This window comes from Poecilia reticulata, linkage group LG13 (assembly GCF_000633615.1).
Source record: "Poecilia reticulata strain Guanapo linkage group LG13, Guppy_female_1.0+MT, whole genome shotgun sequence".
Classification (NCBI taxonomy): domain Eukaryota; kingdom Metazoa; phylum Chordata; class Actinopteri; order Cyprinodontiformes; family Poeciliidae; genus Poecilia; species Poecilia reticulata.
Genome location: NC_024343.1, coordinates 28,103,149 through 28,124,950, shown reverse-complemented (window position 1 = coordinate 28,124,950; position 21,802 = coordinate 28,103,149). Strand labels below are relative to the sequence as shown.

At 36.0% G+C, this 21,802-nt stretch overlaps 1 long non-coding RNA gene across 1 annotated transcript in view; it reads right to left on the bottom strand.

Annotated features, from left to right (window-relative positions):
* Positions 1-8,368: 8,368 nt before the first annotated feature.
* Positions 8,369-21,802, bottom strand: part of LOC103475023 (uncharacterized) — a 19,504-nt gene continuing 6,070 nt past the window's right edge. Inside the window, exon 2 of the long non-coding RNA XR_535269.1 lies at positions 8,369-8,695. This is a non-coding gene — a long non-coding RNA (uncharacterized LOC103475023). The remainder of the gene's footprint in view (positions 8,696-21,802) is intronic.

The following is a 21,802-nucleotide window of genomic DNA, read 5'->3' as shown; positions in this document are numbered from 1 at the left end:
AGATGAGGGTTTTTTTTTTCTGGTAACGAACTGCCACAAAATATAAATCAGATTTTTACTTTTGTGTTGAATGTCTGTTTTATAATATGTTCCCCACTAATGGCAAAAAATAACTTTTCTGCAAAATTCACCAACTGCACAATTCTTGTTAAGTAGTATAAGATAAGTAGTATTTCAAAAGAGTAGAAGAAATCTTATGTTTTTTGAACAATAACAATATTTGTTGTTAATACGTTGCTAAGAGATGAGTGGGTTTTCTGGTAACCAAGTTCCACAAAGTAAACATTGCATTTTTAGCTTTGCAAAAGTTGTTAAGCAAACCCTATTTGATTAAGGATGTTAAAAAAAATGTATTTAACTTTAACCAGGTATAATTCTTGTCTTCACTGTGCAAGTCCTCCAGTTCAAATCTGAGCTTACATTGCATGTTGGTCTTGCTGCTAATTCAACAAAACGAAGGATTTAAACAAACTCTTAATCTAAAATCTGAAAATTATGTATTGTTGGAAGATTGTAAGATTATTTCTTAGAAGTAAATATTTAAGTCTGTGCATTGGCCAGATTTATGGACCACAAGTCTATGTAATTTTCCTTTCATTTTACAATAATTTACCTTGTGCTGATTTATTCAAAAATAATTAATTAACACCCCAATTGGGAAAGAATAACATTACAGTTTTTTCATTGAAACAACGTAAGGCTTATGTATATTCTCATGTGTGCATTTTTCACATTGCGACTAAAACAGTCAGGAAATTAGCATAAAACTATTTCTTCATATCTGACTTGTTAAAAATGATACTGAATGTACTAAAACATCAACAGAAAAATTTAGTTAAATGTGTTTTTGCAATTCCAATCCTCCATTTGATTAATACTAGCCAGGTATATTTGCCACAACGGAATAATAACTTTTGGACATTTTAGTTCATAACAGTCTTCAGTCACTTCATAATTGAACATTTCCTGGAAACATTCACTGAACTGTTAAATTGAAGTCGGATTTATTCATGAGCTGCCAGCTGCAAAGGTTACAACTGCAGGTGACTGGGTACAGCCGTGCTGTGACCCAGACATGAAAATAATTTTTTGATATCTTGCAATGACTGCAAAGTAATAAGTCCTACCATGTGAACCATGATGGTGACTGTCATGATTCATAATATGTCAACAAGAAAAGGTTAAAAAGAAAAGGTTAAGGAGAAGGAAAAACAGGTGCACAGTTCACACGAGGCTACTCAGTGTGGATTACTGTTGTGTAAGATCCAATTTTATTTATTTTTTATTTTTTTGGAAAAAGCAAATCCAATAAGAAGTTATGCTATTATTAATATTTAGAATTACAGAACACAAGGGATCTATAGTCAGATATCACTCAGGCAGATCTTATGAGTAAATGGGGTTTACAACCGACGGAAAAACTTTTAGTCTGGTGAAGAGTGTGGTTTTGGTACAACAATCCGTTTCACCTAAAATATTTCTAGAATTTCTTACGAAGGATCCCGTACAACAATAAGGAATTATATATGTTAAATACATGTAATATGGTAATTACAGATTAATTATGATAATTGATTAGGAAAATGTACAACTAGTTGTTAAAAGAAATGCCAAATTTCAGTTTGAATGTGTATTTTTTTAATCATTCTGGATTCATTTTTTAAGTTTCCTCTTACATTAAAGTAATGAAAAATCTTGGATTCTGATTAGCTGAATGGTTTAATTTATTCTGGTCTAAAACTGGGTTAAGTTGTGGAATGTTAAAAGTGATAATAATCAGTGAAGTGATGTCAAAAAGCTTTTTTTTTTTTTTTGCTATGGCACTGCATGAAAGACAGAATAATTAGAGGGGAAAAATTATTCTTTAGCATCCACCAAGCCAAAGTGACTGCTCATGCAGAGAGTGATTCATTTCAAAATCCCCTATTTAAAGTTGCTTTAAACAGTCTGTGTTTAAACAGCCTTGAGAGGCTACAAAGGAGGCTTTCTGATATTTTCATTCTGTTTACATCTTGATCCCCAGCTTTCAAGGTTTTGGTCTGAATCATTTTTTTTCAGCTGGTCCTGGATCCCTTGCAGTCTTATGAGATCTTCCTCCTTTTAATCTGCCACTCTAATGGGTGGTGTTAATTAAGCTACAAATATCTACAAGCGTTCTTGTTTTAAAATCTCAACTTAAAATAAATGACTGGCTTGAGAAACTATAACGGTAGCAAATGAGCTATTTATAAACAGAAAAGAGGTAAAAAAAAAACAACAAAAAAAAACATTTTTTTTGGTGACACATACTGTACTGTTTTTTATGTCTTTAAAGTCGTAGCCTAAAATAAGAAAAGGAGAGAGTGGGAAACAAAGAAAATGTGTTTCTGTCTTCTGGGTATAGCAGCTATATCTCTGAAGATGTTTCTAATAAAAACCCATGCTGGGTGGAAAAAGCTGCAGCTTATTAAGTGTTGATTTGACAAGGATCTAGCTTACATCGGTGTCAGAATGCATATCTACAGAACAATTTCTATGCAAAATGCTTTTGACCTCTCTTGGCATGCGTTAGAATATTGATCTTTGGTTCTTGATGACAACCAGCAGTCAGCTGTAAGTGATCCAAATCAATTAGAGTGCCAACTTTCCTGATAAGTAACCGGAAACTTCACAGTGTGGAAGTCATTGAATCAGAAAATGCAAGCAGCTCAAGCTAAAGTCAAAACAGAGTAAAACATTGGTTGTGAATTCTTTGAAGCACTGAGTTGTTGAAGAAAATTAGATAAATAAATCTCACCAGTAAGATAAGTTCTGGTTTTTAGATGTAAAATGTGTTTATATATTTTTTTCTAGTTTGACACAAGGTCAGACTTGCATAAAATCTATACAAGAAAGAGTTATCTTTGGATTAATGTTCCTTGAAGGAACCTTTATCCAACTACATCATTTTGCTTGAACACAACTGATTTTCATGACTGGATTTTAGCAGCCTCCTGCCAAACTTGGTTAAAAACTGAGGTGATAATTAAATGTGTTTTAGGGGAACATCTAAAAACACGCAGAACACTTAGGCCTCACATGCCAGAACTGCACTGTATAAAGTCGTGTTGTGTAAAAATCCAGGAATCAGAGTAAGTCTCTATGTAGTACAACCCCTAACAGGCAGTTTAGTTTTAATGTAGTGTGTATGAAGGGCAGTGGCCATGGAAGATGTTACTGTTAACTTTTAGTTTAAGAAAATTCATTAATTGGAGAATTTTGTGTACAGCACAAGGATTTTTTTTTTTTAAAAAAAGGGAATTTTTCAAAACTCATTTATGGCAAACGGTCCTGGTCATTAAGCAGCAAAACACCAAATCCTCACACTACCATCACCAAGTTTGACTGTTTCTATGACTTTTTTTTTTTTAATGATGTGTTCATTTTAAGCTTGTTGTAGTGTGACACACCTCTTGTAAAAATCTTTTACCTCTTGTAAAAACATCTACTTTAGTCTCAGACAAAATATCTTCCCAAAAGTCTTAGAAAACATAAAAATGATTTTTAGCAAATGTGATCGATTTCTTAATTCTACAAGTTTGGCTCTAAACAGGGCTGGTTGAGGCAAACTTCCACTAATAAACTAATAAAGGAAATAATTTTTCACTTAGTGCTTTTTTGCTAACTTTGAAAACATTTAAGACACTTAAATTAAAATTCTAAATTTATTATAAAGTGCTAATTTTCCTTGTGGTTTGGTAAACTTTCAGTTGAATAAAGTTTGACAAGTTTTGGTTATTATCTGTTAAGAATTCTTCAAGTAGTTAGACATTTAAATTCATGCACTTTTTTTTAAGTGAGCACAGGCTGTTTATGCAGAAAGTTATGGTTATTCTATAAAGAAACTTTCTACTTTTAAACCAGTAGTTTAAACCCACTAGTCTCCTGTGAAGATCAGCAACAGAAACCATGACTGAAAGATCCGTTTAACAAAAAAAAAAGGGGGGGAATCACTTCAAATTTGATCCCGTTATTGGCGATATGATGTAACATGCCGGGCATCAACATGGCTAAATGTAGCACATTAGCATTAGCTTCCACTGAATACCATGTTGGAATGGTGCATCAGCAGAAGTAAAGTTTAGTACTTTAGGGTTAGCGCATCAAACTTTTTTGTTAGCAGTCCCCACCACTTGTGTGTCCACTGTGTGAAATGAGCAGCAGCACATAAAAATAATCTGACACTTAATCCTGGATATTAGTGGATGAGCTTAAAGGCTTTTAGTTGTTGTTGTTTGAAGTCTTTGGAGTTCTTAGCACATCACGCAGCTTGCTATACCACTTCCATCTCATGATTGAGTCAAAGTTACCATAAATTTATACAATTTCATTTTATCTGATGCACTTGTATACAGGAAGTACACTTTGCTGGCAGTCAAATTATAAAAAACAGTGTATTTCTTAATTCCTGAAAGCTCAAAACAAAACCCAATTTCTGATGATTCACATCCCAGGCAGGCCTGTTTCTTTCATTTTCTCAGTGCCAAACACACAAATAGTTTCTGGTACCACAATTCATCTCTGCCATATGTTAAGTGGTCTGCTTGCACAGACATCTTCTCACTTAATATTATTACTCTTATTGCTCACATTGCTGCTGGTTTCGGGGCTTGTGCTATCGCAGAAATAAAATTGGCCGTGAGTTGCTTCAAAAAAAAAAAAAACTTCACAGGAAAAAAAAAAAAAAGTCGCCTATTTTCAGATCAGTTGAGACCAAGCAGCAACTATCAACCACTGAGGCGCGGATCGTTACAATGCAGAAGAAGCTTTTGAGACAGAGGCGAACCACTGGAAGCTGTCCATTATCATTGTTTGTGGCTGGTTTCACACATCTTCAGGCACACAATATGCTCACAGGGTCAATCACCTGCCTCCTACTCAGTCTGAGTAATTGGAAATGACAACTGTTACATATTGCATTTCCAGCAGGGAGGAAATTTGGTTAGTGGTTGTGTGCTTCAGTAAATACTTATTGCATCAGCAGGGTCCTTCGCACTTTACATGAGCAGCTGCTCAAATGACCTCAAGATGTTGTTGCAATGAATTTATATGGCACAGTGTGTCTTACGGTAGTCCAAAGAAACGCTTGTGGGGAAAATTAGACTACATGACTCACGGCAAGAATGGCTGCGAGAGTCTCTTCTTTCAAAATGACTAAATCTCAAATCTCGACATTAGGAGGAAATGCAAAGACTGCCTGGATGCAAAGAAGGACTGGCATGTTATTGCTGAGAAGGATGGCCTATTTTTAAAACCTCTAGCGGTGCAACAAGAGCAGTTATAATTATAAGGACTTGCACAAGTACGAATGCAGTATGAAGAAGTATTAGGGACAGACTACAATTTAAAATAAATTAAAAATACAACAATAAAGTTATAATATTGAAAGAACAAAGTCCTAATATTAGCAGAATAAAGACACAGTATTACCAGAAGAAAGTCATTAAATTACTAGAAAAAAGGTGTTTTAGTGTGAGGATAGATCAAATAGTTATCAAGATCTGAAGTGTCCAGTTTGTCTGGTACGACGTTCTTTCTTTAAAATAGACGGTGTTGTTTGCATTATTGTTTATAAGTCCAGCTACTGATAATCTCCTAACACATCAAGTTATTACATATGTTCTATTTGTAAAACTGATTTCAAAGTATAACTTCACCAGATGCTCATAATTCCTCATTTTCATTTGTTATTTTTTCTCTAGGAGTTATAATAAAATTAACAGTTCATTCTACTAATATTACAACTTTATTCTCATATTACTTTGACTTTCTTGTGCTATGAGTTTATTCTTGTATCATTATGACTTTATTCTTTTATTATTTCGACTGTTGTTCAACTCTATTCTCGTAATATTACTTTATTCTCCTGGATTTTCTTTTCTTAGCCTGGCCCTAATACGTAGTCGTATCACACCCCTTCACATTTTGCCACATTAACATAGGTCAGTGTATTTTTTGGAAGGTTAATGAAATAGATCAAGAAAAAGAAGTGCATAATCTTGAAGTGGAAGAAAAAGGACAAAGGTTTTCACAGATTTTAAAAGCAAAAATATGAATCATTTGGAGAACCACAGGTTTTTAACCACAGTTACATCTGCGAAACATTTGGGGTATCTCCCAACCAGTTTTGCATATCTGAAAAAAGATTTGCCTGTTCATCTTCTCAAAAATAGCTCAAGCTCAGTCTGAATGACGGTAGAGCGTCTGTGATCATCAATTCTCAGATTCTCGTTTGGATAAAGTTCTGGGTTAAGTCTAAATGCTTCGATTTCAACCATTCAGTTGTTGCTCTCCCTGAATGTTTAGGGCTGTTGTCCTGCTAGAAGGTCAACCTTGGCCACAGCCTTCTGTAGTCTCTAAATGGTTTCCCTGGATGTAACTTCATCCATCTTCCCATCAACTCTGGCCAGCTTCCCTGTCCTTGTTAGAGAAAAGCTTTCTCACAGCATGACGCTACATCAGCAAGTTTTTCCTGTGAGGATGGTTTGTTAAAAGGAAGTACCGTGTTGTTTCCGTCTTACCTAGCAATTTAAGTTCAATTTCAGCAGACTAAAGCAACATCTTACACATATTTGGTTGTGTCCCTCACGGAGAAGTTTCAAACAAATGTACGCCACACTTTTGAATTAGCAATTTGAAATATTTTGAAAAGCAAGGGTCTTCCTTTTAATTGCACAAGTATGCACAACTTTTTGTTTGCCTATTACATTGAATCTCTGTAAAATAAACTGAGGTTTGTGGGTGGGTGTAATTTGAAGAAATGAGGAAAAATAAAAGGTTTGGATACTTTTGCAAGGCTCTGTATAGAAATGGGGCTATTCAATTTGTAAATTAGAAATGAAAATAAACATTTGCAAAAGGCTGGTTCATTCATAAAGAACAAATCCAATTTACTGAATACCTCATAAAAGAGCTGTCAAACTTAAAGGGGGAAAGAAATGACTGAATAAATAGTTCAGCGTCATATTTACATAAGCTTTGCTGCACGCTTGTTCAGCTTTAGGAGTAATCAAAGCTAATCACAAAGATTGTGTGTGTTGGCTTCCCTCAACTGGCATTAAAGGAGCAACGGAAAGTGAAAAGCAATGCTGCTTTTTTTTTTTCAATTAGTGATGAATTACCTTTAATAGAATGAATGGGGGGAAAAAACACTATCATTAGTTGTGGCCTTTATGGCCTCCAGAAAGCCTAAAAACATAAAAATGTTAATTACATAACAAAATTTAATTTACGTGTGTGTCTTTGTGGGGATTGTTAATAATAAAAAGAAAACAGCAGCAGCAGCAGTTGCTGAGATGTTGTTTTCTGGTGATTGTTCACAGCGTATTTAAATTTGCATTTCTATAAGTCGTGCTCAGGAGCTGCCGCCATCAGAAGTGGGCATGTTTGAGATGGCTAAGCTCTCGTGGATTAAACTGTGTCAATCATTTGATGTCCTGAAGAAAACAAGCTGAGAACGCATGATAACCCCAGAGCTGCGCGCAGTTAGGCAGCAGGCTATTTTGAAGAAAACCATGAATACTAAACGTGAATTAAAGTATTCCAGTATTGAGAAATATGTTATTAGATGGTGAGAAAATGAGGAATCTTTGCACATATTATGTATCCCTAGAATAACACGTTATTTTTGCCCCAGCTTTTCTCCGCAAGACTCTTCATGTCAATAATCCGTCAGTGGTATTAAGCAAAGGACATCATTTCATTGCTTTTTAAATATATATTTATTGTGTCTTGTCACATAAAATTCACACAGATTTTTAGTGAGGGAAAAAAATCTTAGACATGCCTTGCAGCTGGTTTGCCCTGTCATAGAAAAGCATTAAACTCGAGGCCTGTTCTTTCCACACACTCATCTAAAACGCCGAGTACAAACTGAGGGAGAATTTTCACTCTAAAAAGATGAAATGGCAATCTAAGCAATTATTGTTGACATTTGTGATTAGCATTGATGGATTTCATTAAAGAAGTCCTATTATTTTAATATCAAAGACTACTTAAGAAAATAAAAAATGGAGTTTTTAAAATAGTAATTTCATTTATTAAGGGGAACAAAAGCTTTTCAAGCCAAATGTGAAAAATAATTGCATCCCTTCTGAAACAAATAAGCAGTTATGCACTTTCACCACAGTCGTCTTTTTTTTACTTTCTTACAAAGAAATGTCTGCAAATTCATGTATATATTGTTCCTTTGTCCTTATTTTTATTCCCACAAATACTTTCCACAGCACTTTAAGTAGTACTTTTCTGAATTTTAACACTCGATTCTCTAATCATAACTGAAAGGAAGCATCTAAAAAAGCACTTCAAATTATTCTCTTTTTTTGACAAACTTCCACTCCTGTCAAAATTCTTTTTTTTTTTTACATGGAAATAGTGAAACAGAACAAAAAATCTGCATAAACACACTATACAAAATGAGTCCCTTTTCTTCCCCCCAAACTGTTGCACAACTTGTCATCCACAGCTTTGTTACTCCTCTTGAGCTCTTTTGAGTGGCTCCCTCATGTGTGATGTGCATCCAGCTGTGGAATGACAGTGTCCGTCAGAGCCATTCCCACCCACACAGACAGAGACAATGCTTGCAGGTGGGTAAGATTTTCACTGTTTTTACTCTTTGATTTCCTTTGAACAACCTGTTCGCTTCACCAGTTGTACTCCAGGATAGATAATGCATGCACTGTAAAAGTGAGACAGGGATTTGTCACCAAATGCACGGAGAATTGTGAATAAAGGTAAATACACTTTTAGAGCCTACTATGCTTTAACTAAGGCCACAGCATATTATTTGTTGAACGCAAATGCAATTGATTGAATGTGAAGTGTTGCTAGTTATAGAAAAACATAAATAAAGCTGCTGATTTCTATTTTCTTCAAACAGTATAATAAAATTTAACGCAGGTTATCAATTCTTTAGTGAGCAGTTGAGAAGAAAATAAGAGGCTTTGCTTTGCTAAGCTCCTGTCTGCTGTGTAAGCCATCAGTCAGAGAGGGTGTTATTAAAGCAGAGGGAACCTTTTTAATCACATTTTGTCTTATAGGAAACCCCACTAAAATCATCCGCTGCTCCTCCAGTCATTCATGTCACCTTTAAACAACTCTATGCGTCTGTTTATTAGGCAGAGGAACTTTTCAATCATAAAATGACTGTCTCAATAAAAGTGAATGGGTATTTAAAAAAACAAAACAAAAAAACTGGATATATGTGATATTAACATCAAAAGGCTAAAGCTTTGATGTACTCAAAATGGCAACATGTTGGAGTAAATCTAGATCCAGACTTTCTTTGCTTCCTTGTATTAATTGGTCAGATGTGTAAATATCCTTGTAAACATCAAGAGTAATTTTTTTTAAACAGAACAGAAATTTTAATTAAAATGTTGTTTTTTTTTTGTTTCTCTTGAAAGCTACAAGGGAAGTCAGTATGTCTTGTTTACTCAATGAAGATGAAAAGCATGTTAAAAAGGAAATTTCATGTTTAATACAAATAAATGTAAATAAAGCGGCCAGCCCCCGAACGCTCGAGGAAAATTAACATTTAAAGTCGTGCAGGAGAGAAAATGAGCTCAAGCTGAATTCTCATGAAGTGCAACAGATACTGCAGAGTGGAATATAAATATATCGATCAATTATCAAGACTGTAGTAGAAACTCATTCTATAACAAAAAAGATTGTAAGAAACAAGCATTTCATCACTTAGCATAACTGCAAACAGTTACGTGACTTTTGCAGGTTTTAAAATGAAGAATTATTCACAGATTACTAACTACATGATCAAGCCTGTCCTAATGGGGACATATGCTGCAGATGAGTGCAGAATCCAGTGCTTTTGAATTTCCATCTCAGTTTAAGAAACCAAAGTACTTGTTGCTAATTATCTCCTTCTGAAGGCGACACATCACTTCATCACTTCATAATCTGACCTCTCTTACAAATGAAACTACATGAACAAGTTAAACCAATAAACCACTGACAGGTAGGAATATATTATTTGAAAAAGTAATTTCCTGAAAATGCTGATTCAAAGAGGGTAACCATTCTTTAATAACAAAATAATAATAATGGAGGAACCGCTCTTTCTTGCTGAGGTGATTATATTAAGTTAGGCTCTGTGGAGAAGTTATTAGTTGACATTTTACCTGCAGGTAAAAAAAAAAAGAAAAAAGTTTTAATGTAATTTACCTTGCTACATCCTCTAGTAGAGATTAATCTTTTCTATGCAAACAGATAGTCCAAGTTGAGCCACAAGCAAAGCAGATTTATAAAATACCAAAATGATCATCTCTGTTGTCAAGGTTCCAAATTAATTTCATGAGAGGCCAACTTTGTAAGTAAGGTGGTCATATGGTAATGTTAATAGGACGATAACAATATGAACATTTTATGTAATAAAATCATTCCGGTTTTGTAAAAGTGAGTTGAAAATATCCAATAAAAATTGGTCAAAGAAGACATTTGTGTCAAAAGAATGGATATTTTTGATTTTAGCAATTTTTTAAAAAATTATTATGAAAAAAAATTTACAATTATTATTAAAAAAATTATTAGATTATTATTATAATCTACTTAATTGTATTTATTCCTTCACCATCATGGCCAACATGTCTTCTGTATTTTATCTGTTTTTAATCTAAAACTTGCCAGAATGTGACCTCAGAGCTTGGTGACTGACAAGTTCGAAAAAGCTAAAAAAAAAAAAAAAAAGACAAATAAATAAGTGATAAAAATGGAGTACATACTATTATTATAAATTATTTTAGGGGAGATAGTGGAGATACTTTTCACAGTAAAACACTAACACCACAAGTTACATCTGAGCAGTAAGTCATGTTACCCCAAGCATGCTCTCCTGCATCTTGCACCCACGTTCAAAATGTTTTAGCTTGAGCACAAATCTGTGACCTTATCTCAGGGTATGCTGTATGAAAGACATATAAACATAAAATCCATGTGTGTGTTGAGAACAGATCACTTTGAGGCGATTACACCAACATATAGAAGATTTAATGTTCTTATTAACTAATTTGGGAGTCACTAATAGGCTGCCATATTGCTCTCCACACATTTTCAAGTGACTGTAAAATACTTTATGTTCAGCTGGTTGCACCACAATCATGGTCTCATTGCTGGCTTTCGTCTCCTACTCACTATTACTATTGGTAGATTTCTTGGACAGATAGCCACACACTGTCTTATGACTGCAACCTAAATAAAATAAAAAACCTTCACTGTCAAGTTTGGGCACAGTTTCAAGGTCCACAACCTTCTCCCTAGCTCCAAGCAGGAATCTAGCGGCGGAAGCAGCCTAACACCTGAGGAGTGTTGGACCGTATTGATGCAATAATTCATGCACTACAACTCTGACCAAGGACTTTATAGGACCTGGACTTACTTTTTAGTTGGCTGACATTTCTAGAATTGTGCCTGATTTATTTAGGCATGCCTGTATGTTACATGTATCACATCGTTGACTGAATTGAGATAAGAATTTTATTGGCCACAAAAAGATACCCAGCCTTACTGAATAAACTAGAATACTTTCTGATTTGCAATACAGGTTTCTAATTGCATTATTAGGTGTTTTTACCTAAAAGATCTCTGATAAACTTGGTGATACATAATCAAAGTATAATTATTTAGTGTAAATAATTAAAGATTTCTTCATAAATATTAATATAACTATATATTACAGTAGATGAAAAGGTTACTGTTTGCATGAACAGATATTTTTTGATGAAAGAAATTAGCCCCAGTGTAACATCCCCATAGAGTAAAACTGATCAGTTTTTAATTTCAGCTGATCTGCTCAGCTTCCAGTTAGCGCGGTTTCACTCTAGTGACTTCATAAAAGTAACTCCTGTCTACACATGTAGTGTGACGAGCACGTTTTAAGTGTTGAGGATTGTACGAATCAACAACACCCTTGTGTGAAATCATTTCTGACAAGATTGTGGCAAGCTGCACCTCATGCTGTGATCTAATTACGGAGCCACTTTGCCTGCTGGTCACATGTTCAGAGATTCATCCCTTTTTGTATTTGTTTGATTTACCTGCATCAAAGATAGAACTTTGGGCAAAAAAAAAAACCCATTGTTGCCAAGATACAAATATAAAGAACATGAACATAAACATAAATTCTGTTCTCTATTGTCTTTTTATCATTTGAGTTCTAGGTTTTGCTTGGCGTTGCTTCTGATTGATGACTCTGTCATCTGATTGGGTTTATAATTCTACTTTCATTGTTTCCCCACACTGAAATTCTCCACTAGGCAAAAGGCTCTTTCTCCATTTCTGATAAGTGCAAGTAGGCAAATAATTCTATTTGTCCTTTAAAAGTGCAGCCCTGGCTTTTGCTGCCCTATCGTTTCTCAAAGGATATAAGCTTTTTTGTGTATGTAAAGCCATTCATCTGCGGTGCACCGCTCTGACATGCGAGCCAGACGATAATGTATTGATGCTGCCAAGCAGAACCTTTCATAATAGAGCTGAGCTGGAGAGGAGTGACAATTGAAGGGTCTGAGTTATTTAAAGTTATGTTCTGCAATGATGCTGCTCTTTGATGTGTTGCTACATTTTGCGTGTAAATACATATGAAATAAATACAGCTGCTTTCAAAGGGTCCCTGTCTTCATTAAAAGACGTGTAGGCCTGGACGTGTTGACTCATAAGTGATGTTCACAAAGCAGGGCCTTCTGTGATACATCTTAGAAAGTCAGAATTTCTGCACATTTTGGCACTTGGAAACGTCAAACTTGAAATAAAACAACTTCCCTGTCTCTTATGAAGGAAATCACCTCCTAGCATGATGCTACCTCTGCTATGCTTTACCAAGGAGAAGTCATGCTGAGGGTAATGTGACGGTTTCAGCCACAAATGTCTCCTTTGACCAAAATCCATTTATCATGTGTTTACATGGCAAACTGCGAAATGGACCTCATATAGCTTTCATCCAGCCGTGACTTTCCTCTCGTCAGTGTTTCATCTAAGGTGCTTCGAGATTCTTTGATCCGAGTTGTTGTCTCTGCAGCTCTTGGAGAGATACAGTGAACCTGTCAGCTTTAGCCAGGCAACTGTGTCTTTGTAGGTTCGTAGGTTACGTCATACCGTACTACTTATTTGGTTTGAACCGCGTTATGAAAAATATTCAAAATGTGGGATTTGTTTTAGAACCTAGAACTGTTTTAAGCTTTTCTGACACTTCATTCCTGACCTCAGTAATGTGTTTGCTGGTTGTAATGTTTGTTTTCTCATGTTCGCTGAGAAAACCTCAAAGGTGTTTGCAGAACAACTTTTTTTCATAAGAGTAAATTACACCCAGGTTGACTAAATTAACTTTTTGAGTGGTGTCTCAATTTGTGAGAATATTAAGTCACATTTTTCTCGCAATTTGGCCAGTCTTAGTGAGATGTGGCTTATTTTCACTGATGAATTAAATAATACTTCTGACAGATATGTCAGTATGAACTATTGAAAATCCTAAATTTGGTTTGAGACAATAAAACATTGTCTTACGCATATTCTGAAAATGTGCATATCACAAAGTTGAGCTTAGTGATAATTTGTGGTAAATCATAGTGCTAGACTATGATTAATCAGATAGATTTTTTTTAATTGATTGACAGCACTGATACCAATTTTCCTTCCGGTTCGAGATGCTCTACTTTGGTCCATTTCATAAAATACAAAGGCTTTTGTAGTTCAAGAGGTAGGAATACTTTTTCAAGTATATAAGAACTGTCCTTAATAAGGACACAGAAGATGCTGTTATTGCTCAGTCTGATGGATGAGTTGTTGGCTGGAATGTGAAACTGCCCCTGCCTCCGTTTTGCTTCAAGAAAGATCCATCCCTCAAGAGGGGACACGCTGTGATTGAAGTATTTACGACAGGACAGAAATGTGATGGTATAGAGAGTGCGGGTGACAGTGACGCATGACTGAACAGATTACTGTGTGCAGACTGTAGAGCAGCTCTTTGTGTTGTGATGCCATACATTATTGTGTTGAGGTTAAAAGGCTCACCTCTCGGGGAGCTGCTTGGCTCTACCCCCTGCTCGTTTTGATACTCCAGTCGTCCGAACAAAGGCCATGTCAGCGCAGCCTGACGCCCCCTCCAACTGACAGTTTAGTTAAAACTGAAAAGGTTCTGTGACAAGACGGTGACCAAGACTGATGGCGAAACAATGGTTAAACATCCAGCGCACGATAACATCACTGCTTCACAACAACCATTACTTTGTGCGCCCAACAGATGTTTGTTCCACTGATACAGTCTGTGGGGAAAGGAGTTCTGTTGTGCTAAGATTTGCTTTAAAAGCATCAGATAAGGCCACCCAGTGCTTTTAGCTGACTAGTGGCTGCAGTGTCTCCATTTCTTTGGGTAAAACTATCCCTAATACTTTGAAAACCCAGACGAAAGCCTTAAAACAAACGACTGGATGCTCTCATTTTTGTTACATGTACCGTTTAAAGGTTTTCATAGAGGATCGTGTTTCATCAATATCAACAGGGTTGACCAAGTGGAGGAGAGGTATTACTCCAATATGTTTATTAACCAAACTCTTCCAAAAAATAATAATATAAATAGAATACAGTAATAAAACCCACTTCAAGTCAACCTCAAATGTACGAAAACATTTCAGATTCCAGTCATTTAAAGAAATGAAGTCAAAATTTAAATGCGTTTTAACAAAAACCTAATTACAGTGATTCAAAAACTTTTAGAACCAACTAAATCAAGTACCGTATTTTCCGCACTATAAGGCGCACCTAAAAACCTTCAATTTCCTCAAAAGTCGACAGTGCACCATATAATCTGGTGCGCCTTATATATGGACCAATACTGAGCCACAACAAATCTAGCAACTACGGTAAGCAGTCGCCAACTTCATTTTTGCCCATAGAAGAAGACGCGAGCGGTGCATGCTGGAATAGTTGTCAGAACGCTGGTTTGTAATCTGTTAATAAAGTTTGACTGACCTATCTACCTACCGACAGTCTAGAATCAGGTCGTCTGCAGGTCATTTAGCACCACGTTCTCCACGAACATGCTGTGCGCGAACGGAGAAGGGTGACCATCGTCCGGCCACGCCCCGGGCCAGTCGCGGAAGGCTCTCTTCACCAACCGGAGTCGGACTGTTTTGTTGACATTCGCTTTAGTGCAGCTCCCGTCTAGTGGATGCATAACGTAACTCCAGCCTCTACTGTAGCGTCTATTTTATGCGCCCTATATAGGAAAAAAAAGTTTTAAAATAGGCCATTCATTGAAGGTGCGCCTTATAATGCGATGTGCCTTATAGTGCGGAAAATATGGTATCTTGAAGTTGGAAACTTTTTCATAAATGTAGCCATGCTTTGTTTGCATGACTAAATTACAAACTGCATTTTTTTCCACAGATTAGCTGTCTCATGTTCCACTGTCACAACATGTTGACAGTTTCAATATGTAAAAACATATTTTTATAAACGTTACCTACTGCAACTTTAGTAAAAACAATCTTAATCATATTTGTTAAATTAATAATTTGTAAATTACTGACAAGTCACACGAATACAGATTCCAAACAGGCAGGATGTTTGTTTTTTTTTTAAGTGTTAAAAAGGTTCTTTCCCCACTGCGTTCGAGGACATTTTTACCAAATCAAAGCCAGTCAGCGCTCAGTCGAAATAATCCAATTACAAACTGAGACAGTAGATTAAATGTTTTCTGACAGAATAATTTCATCATTAACTGTCAGAACGGAGACTCCTCACCGACTAATGATTTATGACAAATGGAGCCAACATTTTCATTTTTATGTCCCAAACTCTTGTCTACAGGACACCTGTGGTTTTACCTTTAAAAATGTGAGCGACACTATCAAAAGCTCATTAAAGAACAATACCCTCCACGAAAACACAAGTGGACCTCTTGTGGATTTGACCTAACTGAAGATTTGCGTTTGTTTACATCTTTTTACAGCACGGTAAGTGTATATGTACTATAAATCCTGCTGTCAGTCCCAGCTGTTGCTTGAAATGTATATGTTGTGAAAATGGAGCGGCCACAGAAGAGGACCAGTGTGTCTTACAGTTCTTACATTACACAGGTGCAGGGTCTTATCTATGGCTCATTTTAAACACTCACTATAGAAGTCACAATGACAACCGGTAATAATCACCATAGACTTTAACAGCCTCTTACAGCCATTGGTTGTTTTTCTCTGGTTGCTATAATGACATGTTAGCACAAAATTAAGTCCATTTTGTGAAATAGCAAAACATAAATCACTGGATATAACTCGAACTCAGCAGGATGTTGAATTAATAGACTCCATGGCAACTGATTTATCAAACAGACAACCTCGTCTTACTGACCTGCTTTCCCTTGTTATCCCTGAATAAAAATAATTTGAAGTTCAAACACACTTGTGCAGTTATAAATCACCAATCTGCTGTGGTTCAGTGGATCTCAGGTGTTATTTTGTGATTAACCTCCACAGTTTTGCAGTTTCTTTTTTTCAAAATACCCACTTTAAGTTAGAGTGTTTTATGTACTTGAGTTAGTACGTTTGAACAACTGCCAGACCTGTGAACTCGTGGCTCTCAGCTGTGGGTGTGATATGTAGGTGGGAGACTGATAGCGAGAGCGACAGTGACTGTGATACCAGATTAAAAGATCAAATTCTTCCTGTGAACAGAAAGTAAAAAGAGTTATATATCATGTAAAGCCTACATCCTCACTACTGCTCTTTGCAAATAATTGGTTTCCTTTGAAGTTACCCTCATTTTGTCACATTTTATAACCACAACTTTAATGTATTTTTCTTGTGACGTTGCATGATGGACTAAAACATGGCGGTAGATTAATTGCAAAGTGCAAAAAATAACTTTAACCCACCAAAAGGTTAACATTTATTCTCATCTAAGCAGAAAACTGTCTTTCATATATAAATATATATCATCTTAGAGATAATATATCCAGGCTTTGATTTATTTCAGCAATTTTATTCTTTGGGTTATTCTTGCATCTGTATTAATACACTTCTGCAGTAAGTAAAGGTAGTAAATGCATTTTATGATAAATGTTGAGGCCTGTAAAAGGCAGAAGAGAATGCAAAAGGCTTGGAACAGGGATGAACGCAGATATCGGTTTGCATCCATTTCAACCTCTACAGCTTGAATGACAGCGTTTTTTCAGCAAGACAAACTGATTAAAAAAAAAGTTAACCAGACTTGGCCATTTAAAATTATACTATATTTTTTTCCTGATCATTTGAAGTACATTTGATTGAATAATTAACAAAGCATGACGCTAAAACGTGTAAAATAATAACATGAGTAAGATTAGAAAGAATGGAAACATTTCCTAATACAGTAAACCTCATGGCAGATAGCAATGGACTTTTCAGAAAAATAAAACACAGATTTATCTGCTAAAGTTTTGCTCCTGGGTTTTTTAAAAAAGAAAAAGCTTGTTAAATCTTTGCCACCCTTGTCCTTTGAACTCAGCTCCAATACTGAAAATGGCAAACTTTCAGTCCATTTTCACCGTCTGCACTTTTTGAGGAACCAACATAATTTTCTAGGTTACTTTTTCTCCACCATGTGTTTCCACTGCAGGGACAGGATCCAAATCAGACAAAAGCAGGCAGACCTCTATCCTGAAAACAGATCTGAAGGGAGGTAGAACTTGTTGGTTTTACCATAAACTAAAAGAGGAAGTTCATAGACATGTGCTAAGCATTTCTCGTTAGTTCAATATTACCAGCATTTTTGTTTCAGTCATCTTCCAAATCCTATCTACCTAAACATTTCCATTCAGATTTTGAGCGGCAGCTCAGACATTTTCTTTTACCTTCTTACGCGAGTCCTTGTTTCCATTCTCTTCGCCTGACTCTTGAAGATCTGAATCCGACTTCTCACAACTAAACTCTGGAGAGTCGCCTTGAACTATGCTAAACTTTGCTGTAGCACAGCCAAAGAAGTATTCTCAAGCACTATGAACAATCAGCACTTTCTATTTTTTGCCAAAATTTACTGACACAAAAGAAAAAAAAAACAACAATCCTGAATATCTCTTTCAGATTTTCCAATAAAAAAAGTTGTTTGGTATTGCCAACTTATTGAGGAAAGGCAAAGCAAACTGCCAGAAAAATGTGAACTGCATACAATAAGATGCAAAGGGAGCTGGAAATACAGAGGGTCACATTGATAGAGATGATGAAACTTATGTCAGAAGGGAAAGAAATAAATAAGTCCAATTTCATTCTATTTATTACAGTCGTTTGCAGCACTGACAACACTGCTTGTCCTGCAGTGGGCAATCATTGGGAAAAGAAAGGCAGGCAAAAACTTTTTTTTTTCTTTTAAAATCGATGGACACACACAACTGCAGGTTTTACAAGTTTTTGCAGAAAGATTGAGTCATGTCTCAGTACTGCGGTTCTTACCGTCAGTGTTTTTTTCAGATCTGGATAGGAGGCACAAACAAGATAACACAATCAGTCATGTTGCCAAGAGATTTGTCACTGTTCTCTTTTTTGCACCCCATCCTTCACATTGTGACAAGCTGACAATGATATTTTTGGCCCCAAGACACATCTCCAGGTAATTGGTTCCTCACCTCTCACCTATGGGGAGGTGTGAGCCTGCATCCCACTACATGGCCACAAGTATAAAGGTGGGCTGCAGCAGGTCAGCAGGAGGCCGTCTCCCCAGATTTAAAGCAGGGGTATCCAGCTGCTTATTATCTTTTGACAACAGCCTGTCTGTGTGTGGGCGCGTGTGTGGGCGCGTGTGTGTGTATGTCAGTACACACTACTGAAATCTTGAAATATCTTAAACTAGGACATATAAAAAATTTGTAGTAATGTTGTATCTAAAGTCTTATTTTGCTTAATGAGATTAATAAATATGAAATTGTTTAATATATATGTATATTCTCATTCTCCATAACTTAAACAAGCGAGTTTCTAACTGTATCTACATCACTAAAGTATTGAGATCCATTAGGCTTTTTAAAACCACAAAGCTTCAGAGTATGTTATTGTATGTTAAATTGTTTTTGTTAGATAAACATGGCGAAATGGGCATTTACTGAGGATAATAACAGGTAAAGTGAAAGAAAAGACATGACTTATACTTTCCAGAACCACCTTTCACTGCAGTGACAGCTGTAGTTCTTGAATATGCCTCCAACAGTCTTGCACATCTTTATGCTGAAATGTTTCCCATTTTTGCTTTAAATAGCTGAAGCTCATGGGGAACATCTTAGAACAGCAAATTTTTTCGACAGATTCTCAACTGCATTTTGGTCTAAACTTTGGCTGGGGCATGAACTGTTTTGATCGACAACCTTTCCATTGCAACTCCACTTGCAAGTTGTCTTGTTAGTTGAACGCTTCATATTTTTATTTCTAAAACATCTTAAAAGCACTGCAAACATTTCTAAATTTACAATAAACCAAACAATATCAATATAGTTTTCGCCATAGAAATATTGTTCACACTGATGTTGGAACAATGAGTAAAATGGGAGAAAGAAATTACTGGCGTTTTAAACTAATGACTAAATCTAGGGTTATTTAGAATTAGTTCTGACTCAGAAAAAGACCATATTCTACGTGTTTTATCTCTATTTCCATTAGATTGCTCTAATATAGGACCAGAGAGGTTCAGAGATACAAGAAATGAATACTAATCAAGAGAATTTGTTTGAAAAGAAGTCTCGTAAATCACTGTCACCCACTCACCTCAACATTACGTAAAAAGGAAAATCATGTCCTTTCTGAAAGCAACAGGTAACATTATGTTCTAGATTTCAATTTTGCCTGTTTTGCTAACACCTCAGTCACTTAGAGTGTGTGTGTGTGTGTGTGTGTGTGTGTGTGTGTGTGTGTGTGTGTGTGTGTGTGTGTGTGTGTGTGTGTGTGTGTGTGTGTGTTTGTAGAGGGGGGTGAAGGTTATCTTGACATATTCTGCCAGGTAAATTTGTAAAAAAAAAAAAAAAGAAAAAAAAAGAAAATCTGGGCAGAAAACAGGATCTGACCACAGCCTTGGCAAATGAGTGAGAATGGGTGTGCTACTCTTACTCTGACTGAATAATGCATTAGATCGCCACAGGAGGATGTGATAGAAACCAGAGTCTGCCAAAATTCTGTCTGCCAGAGTATCAGCCTGACTCAGGCTTGGTGAATGTCACCGGCTGCAGTATGTTTTCGTTACACCATTTTGTAATGTCGTTGTTGCATTTGCTTTGCTTTTGTTCTCATTTCTTTGTTTCAGGGTCTTTTTGAATGTGCACTGTTGCCCAATAGTGACAATATATTTATGCAAGTCATTTTGAATGATTTTCTACAGCATGGCTAATAATAAAGTAGGAGCGCAGAGTACGTTTTGAGGGATCTACAGCAGAAATAATCTGGATTTCATCAATCTGTCTCTAATTCATGTAACACAGTTATCTTGACATCCACTGTTCCAATCAGGCATGCCGTTTTCTGCCAACATAAAAAATTAGAAAGAAAAATACATTCCTCGTTGTGACAGAAACCAGATCCATCCTGCAATACAGACATAGAGATAGAAAGAAGTCTCTAGATTTATCGGCACCTCTGATATAGATGTGTAAAAAAACCAACATAAATTAAAATTATAATCCATCCTGGTCTGTCACAGTTAATGTTCCAACACTTTTTGTAATATATATAACTTTTAATTGATTATTGGTGCTACTGCTAGTTTAGTTAAGAAGCTATTTATTTCCCAATGTACAACAATTATCACACTGCCGTTATTGTCATGCTCTCTTGTCTTTCCCATTTTGAAGTGTTGGCTAAGGGAAAAAGACCTTTGTGCTACATTATGTATGTATGTACCCCAAGGTAAATAAAWTCCAGGACTAACACACAGTTCAGCTCCAACGGATTGCCTGTGCAGGGAGCTGAAAATTAAGCTTAAAGTTGATCAAGTAAATATTTTCCCTTACAGTGTTTTCTTAATACCTTCTCAGTACAAAACATCTGCTTCTCGCAGATCGTATAAAATCCAAACCTGCTCTGTTTAAACAATACCGCATATTTACCCATGATAATCGACTTCAGCTGCAACTCATTTTTCCTCTCCGACTCAAATTAGCTAGAATGTTTTACTGCAGCTGTTGTGATTTTATGTCAGCATTTAAACTTTCCCTCTTTCCAACATGGACTCTTGGACTCTTAAGATCCAAACAACTAGTTGTCGAGAAAACTAACTGTAGACAGACTAATACTGTTGTACAGGCTTAGTAAAATAATGTTTTGACAGTTTTACTATTATAGCTGAATCAAGACTTGAATTGTAAAACATTGAGTTATTGTGTGAAAAAGACTCATACAATCACAAGATGTCTCACTAACATAAGTTTATTTGGTGACAGTTGTTGAAAGTGATGAAATTTTTTGGATTTTAGTTTTTATTATCAAGTAGGGCTGAAACGATTCATCGAGTAACGCGAGTAACTCGAGTAACTCGATTACAGAAAATCCTCGAGGAAATTTATCTGCCTCGAAGCTTCGCTAAATTTATTGTATTGTAATAAGCAATGCTGTTAAATACGCAGCACACTGGTCTAGCCGGAGGGTTTTTGTGTTGCACAACGCTACCACTTCCGTTAGCGCCTGGAGCACATGTGCTAAGTTTGTAGCTATGGAGGGAACCGGAGAATGCTCAGAAGGAGAACCCCGAAAGCGACAAAAAATGTCAAAAGTTTGGGAACATTTTAGGCTAAACAGAAAGGACAACACAGCGCAATGCATCCACTGCAAAGCAG